A 6,000-nucleotide genomic window follows, 5' to 3' on the forward strand; every position below is an offset into this window, starting at 1 on the left:
CGTCCTCGTGGATGTGAAGTGCTGCCTTATTGTGTTTTTTATTAATTTTGTTTTATTTATTTATTTTTTATACAGCAGGTTCTTATTAGTTATCTATTTTATACATACATTGCCAAGGTCATGAAGATTTACCTATATGCTATCTTCTGAGAGTTTTATGGTTTTAGCTCTAATTTAGGTCATTGACCCACTTGGAATTAATTTTTGTATAAGGATCCAATCTTATTCTTTTGTATGGGACTAGCCAGTTGTTCCAGCCCTATTTGTTGAAAATATTATTCTCTCTTCACTGAATTGTCTTAATATCCTTGTTGAAAATTGACTTAAATGTACAGGTTTGTTTCTAGACTCACAATTTTATTCTGTTGATCTATATAATTCTCTTTATGCCGGTACTACACTTTCATGATTGCTGTAGCTTTCTAGTTAAGTGTTGAAATCAGGGTATGTGAGTCCTCCAACTTTAATTCTTCTTTTTCAAGATTGTGTTGGTATTCTGAGTCTCTTGCATTTTCATATGAATTTTAGGATCAGCTTATCAATTTCTCCAAAGAAACCATCTAGGATTTTAATAGAGATTGAACTGACTCTATAGATCAATTTGGGAAGAACTGTCATCTTAACAATAAGTTTCCACTTATTAAGGTCTTCTCTAATATCTTTCAATAATGTTTTAGAGTTTTTGGTGTAAAAGTCTTGCACTTTTGTTAAATTTATTCCTACGTATTTTATTGTTTTTGATGCTATTGAAAATGGATTTGTTTTCTTATTTTTCATTTTGGATTGCCCATTGCTAATATATAGGAATACAATTAATTTTTGCATATTGATCCTATATCCTGCCCCTGTGTTGAACTTGTTCATTAGCTATAGTATTTTTGTGTGTGTGTGTATTCCTTAGGATTTTCTACAAACAAGATCATGTCAAATGCAAATACAGTTTTACTTCTTCCTTTCCAATCTAGATGCCTTTTATTCCTTTCTTGTTTAATTACCCTGACTGGAATCCCCAGTATAATATTAAATAGAAGTGATGAGAGCAGACATCTTTGTCTTATTCCTGATCCTACAGGTAAAAGCTTTCAGTCTTTCCCTGTTAAGTGTGACATTAGCCGTGGGGATTTCATAGATGCCTCAGTCTACTGATTCAGTTGTTAATCTCACCCAGAAACACCCTCACAGACACATCCAGAATAATGTTGGACCAAATGCCATTGTCCAGTGGAGTAGCTAGATAAAATTAACCATCACACCAGTTATCACTGTAACAACAAAACAATACAAATGTATAAAAAGAAATAAAATAATCGTCTCCCTTCATGCTCTCTTATTTTCCTTACTCACGTTTTCTACAATATCCCCGTCTCCATCCCCAGAGAAGCCACTTTAAAAAATATATCTTTTTACACCTTTCTCCTTGATTTTACACACACACACACACACACACACACCCATGATAACATTGTTTCTTTCCCCCAAAAAAGGACTCAACTGAATTTGTAAGTTTGAGCTTTGAAAACACTCATAACAACAAGGACAGTAAAAAGTATATCTTTCTGGAAAAAGAAGTTCTACATACCTCATTTTTCCCATTACATACTTAGTATATAAAATACTGTAACTTAGTCATGGTATACCCAACAGATAAATTCCTAAAAAATTTAAAATTAATGAAAAGTTTTCCATATGGTTTAACAGACTGCATTCCTTGACCACATTTAGATCCTTGAAACATGTCCTTTTCATAGGATAAAGTAGGTTTTCAATATATCTTTGCATGCTAACTTCATCAGCTAAGTACAGATAAGAAACAAAAAGACATTTAATTTCTATGAAGTTCATTTTCTGCCGTAATTACTAATAATATAAACCAGCCTCTAAAAATAGATGACCTCAATCAAAAGAATCACAGTTTTAAAAGAAAGCATATAATTAAAAATGATAAGCCTGCATCTTTAATAATCCCATGAATGTCTCGGACTGATTAGGCATGGAAAAAAATTCTAGCTCCTTGAAAACAGTCACACATCTAGGCTTCATTTTCTCTCTACAAGCATTTTACTTGGCAAAATCCAAACCATCCCATGATGTTCAACTCAGCTGTCACATTTTTTAGGACGCTTTCCTTCACTGACCCGCCCACTGCTAAATTAGTCACTTCCACATTTGTGCCTTCATGACGCTCTGCTGACACTGACATTATCCCAGTTAATCTCACTGCAAGTGAGGTCAGGTTTCTCTTGTCTCTTGAACTGTCAGCAAAATGTGGGAAGAGTCCATGGTGCTCCCTGCTCCATTGAGCACATGTGAATACGCACACACACAGAAATGCACCAATACTTACACAAACATAGAGCAAGATATGGAACTTACATGTCAATTCCACTATTTTCTATTCCTAATTCTTTCCATTATACTTTTCCTTAATTTTTATATATATATATATATATTTTCTTCCTTGTCTAATACAGAAAATATTTAAGGTTTTTAATTTGCTTCTAGGTAAAGTTTTGGCAGAAAAATAAAAAATTTTATTATATGCCGTTCTGGTTGTCATTACTGTCAAATAATTCTGTAATATCTGCTTTAATTTCTTCTTTGACCAAAGAGGTTTTTAGAGGTTATTTTCATTTATTTGCTTTTTGAGACTAAACTGGTGGGGCTTTGAGAATATACATTTATTATTTGTTTCTGATTTTACTATATTTGGGTCAGAGAATGTGGGTCTGTACTACTTCTATACCTTGAACTCAGTGCTTTGTCTGTAGCCTATTTTGAGAGTCCTTTAGAAATAGGTGACAAACTATTTAAAAGTTTGTAAATTTGACCCAGCGATTCCAAACCTAAGATTTATGCTATGAACGTAACTGTAACAATTCACAAAAATGAATGTACAAGGATACTTATCACAATGCTTTTATTATAACAAAATTGGAAATTGTCTATATGTCTCATAATAGGAGATTAAGTAAAATATGATGCATTCATATTAAGAAACATACATCTAGTCATTAATAATGATAATGTAGATGAATATTTCCTAAGAAGGAAAAAAGTTTACAATCTGTTCCAAAAATACAAGTTGTACAAAAATATAAGGAGAATCCTTTAAAAATATTTATGCATTTCTTTTTTATTATATTTGTGTTTATTTTTTATCTTTCCCATTTTATTTTTTTCAGCTTTATCGAGGTATAATTGACAAAACTGTAGTTAAGTGTACAGCATGCTGATTTGATATACATGGCAAAAGGAGTCCCACAATCAAGTTAATTAACACATCTTACAAATTCACCTTAAAAAAATTTTTTTTTGGTGAGAACACTTAAATTCTACTCTCTTAGCAAATTATACAATACAGTGTTATCAACAATAGTGAACATGTCATATGTTAGATTCTCAGACCTTATTCATTTTATAACTGAAAGTTTGTACCCTTTTACCAACCTCGCCTCACCTCCCCCACCCCTCAACCCCTGGCAACAGCCATTCTATTCTCTGTTTCTATGAATTCAACCTTTTTTTTTTTTTTTAGATTTCTCATATAAGTGATACCGTGCAGTATTTGTCTTTCTCTGTCTGGCATATTTCATTTAGCATAATGCCCTCAGGGTTAATCAATGTTGTTGCAAATGGTAAGATTTCCTTTTTTAAAGGCTGAATAATAGTCCACTGCATTACATACCCTGCATTTTTTTATCCATTCATCTATCTATAGACACTTAGGTTGTTTCCATACCTTGACTATTATGAATAATGCTGCAATGACTATAGGAGTACAGATATTTCTTTGAGATAATGATTTTATTTCCTTTGAATTTTTACTCAAAAGTGGGATAGCTGGATAGTTCTATTATTAATTTCTTGAGGAACCTCCGTACTGTTTTCCATAGTGGCTGCACCACTTTACATTCCCACCAACTGTGAACAAGGGTTCTCCTTTCTCCACATCTTTGACAGCATTTGTAATTGCTTGTCTTTTTGATAATAGCCACCCTAACAAGTGTGAGGTAATATTATATTGTGGTTTTGATATGCATTACCCTGATGATTAGTGATGTTGAGCACTTTTTCATGTACCCGTTGGCCATCTGTAATGCCTTCTTTGGAAAAATGTCTGCTCAGGTCCTTTGTCCATTTTTTAATTGGATCATTTGGTTTTTTGCTATTGAGGTGTATGAGTTCCTTGTATATTTTGGATATTAACCCCTTATTGGATATATGGCTTGCAAATGTTTTCTCCTATTCCATACATTGCCTTTTCATTTTTTTTGGTTGGTTTCCTTTACTGTTCAGAAGCTTTTAAGTTTGATGTAGTACCACAGGCTTATTTTTGCTTTTGTTGCCTTTGATTTGATAACAAATCCAAAAAATCATTGCCATGCCCAGTGTCAAAAAGCTTACCCCTATGTTTTCTTCCAGGAGTTTTACAGTTTCATCTTTAAGTCTTTAATCCATTTTTGGTTGACTTTTGTGTATGGTGTAAGATAGTGGTCTAGTTTCATTCTTTTGCATGTGGATATCTACTTTTCCCAAAACCATTTTTTGAAGAGACTATTATCCCTTGTTGTATATTCTTAGTGCATTTGTTAAAATTAACTGACCATTAGTTAATTAACTAATGCACTAGTTTATTTCTGCACTCTCTATTCCATTTATCTATGTGTCTGTTTTTATGCCAACACTATAATGTTTTGATTAATATAGCTTTGTAATACAATTTTAAATCAGGAAATGTGATGCCTCCAGTTTTGTTCTTCTTTCTCAAGGTTGATTTGGCTATTCAGGGCCTCTTATGGTTCCATACAAATTTTAGGATTGTTCTATTTTTGTGAAAAATGCCATTGAAGTTTTAATAGGGATTGCATTGAGTCTGTAGATCACTTTGGGCAGTATGGATATTTTAACAATATTAATTCTTTCAATCCATGTACATGAACTATCTTTCCATCTATTTGTGTCTTCTTCAATTTCTTTCATCAGTGTTTTATAGTTTTCAGTGTACAGATCTTTCACTTCCTTGGTTAAATTTATTCTTAAGTATCTCATCTTTTTTGATGCTATTGTGAATGAGATTGTTTTCTGAATTTCTCTTTCTGATAGTTTGTTGTTAGTGTATAGAAATGCAACTGATTTTTGTATATTGATTTTGTATCCTGAAACTTTACTGAACTAACTTATTAGTTCTAACAGTTTTTTGGTAGAGTCTATAGTGTTTTCTATATATAATACCATGTCATCAGCAAACAGAGATAATTTTACTTCTTTTCTGATTTGGATGCTTTTTTTTTTCTTGACTAATTCTTCCTTATGTTAATTATTTACCTCTTGTCTTTTAGCTTGTGGCTGCCCTTATGTTTTCTATTCAGTGATGGTGGGCCTGTAAGACTGAAAATGACACTTCCCTGATGCTTCTGCAAGCTGGATTCCGGTTAGGCACTGCCTATTGGGAAGCACTGGCAGGAGACTGGAAGGAAGGAGGGGTGGGGGAGTCTCCTGCTGATTTCCAGCCCCTGCATGTCTCTCTCCGGAGGTCTTTAGGCACTCTGATCCCCAGCCCCAGGATGCCCTTTCAGGATCCAAATCACTAGCTGTGAAGTTGTCCTTTTCAAAGGTCCAATACCAATCAAGTGGTACCCTTTCGAGTAGGGTTGCCAGGACTCCTCTATATGACATGTCTTGTGTTTAATGATTGTGCTCTGTATTCTGTACTGACTTTGCCCCAATGCCTTCAATGCCCTCTAGACAGCTTTTCTTTTCCAATAAATTACCAAGTATCAGCAGTTAGAGTATTTCTTTGCTATAGTAATTGAAGCTTAAGTCACTTGAATGCAACATAGCTGAAAATCATACCTCCACAAATATAGTTATGGACAATTCCACATGGTCTGTCCTGCAGGTTTGACTTAGGATAGGCCAAAAAGGAGGTTTGAGAATTAAAGTACTGATTCTTCTTATCATCAAGAAAGAAAAAGATTGTTCTTTGGTCAAAGTCCCAGG

The 6,000-nt window shown here is 33.6% G+C and overlaps 1 long non-coding RNA gene across 1 annotated transcript in view; it reads left to right on the plus strand.

The window, feature by feature from the left end:
• Positions 1–5,747, plus strand: part of LOC132525194 (uncharacterized) — a 29,630-nt gene extending 23,883 nt beyond the window's left edge. Inside the window, exon 3 of the long non-coding RNA XR_009542196.1 lies at positions 5,340–5,747. This is a non-coding gene — a long non-coding RNA (uncharacterized LOC132525194). The remainder of the gene's footprint in view (positions 1–5,339) is intronic.
• Positions 5,748–6,000: the final 253 nt, after the last annotated feature.

The sequence above is a fragment of the Lagenorhynchus albirostris genome, chromosome 9 (assembly GCF_949774975.1).
Source record: "Lagenorhynchus albirostris chromosome 9, mLagAlb1.1, whole genome shotgun sequence".
Lineage (NCBI taxonomy): Eukaryota > Metazoa > Chordata > Mammalia > Artiodactyla > Delphinidae > Lagenorhynchus > Lagenorhynchus albirostris.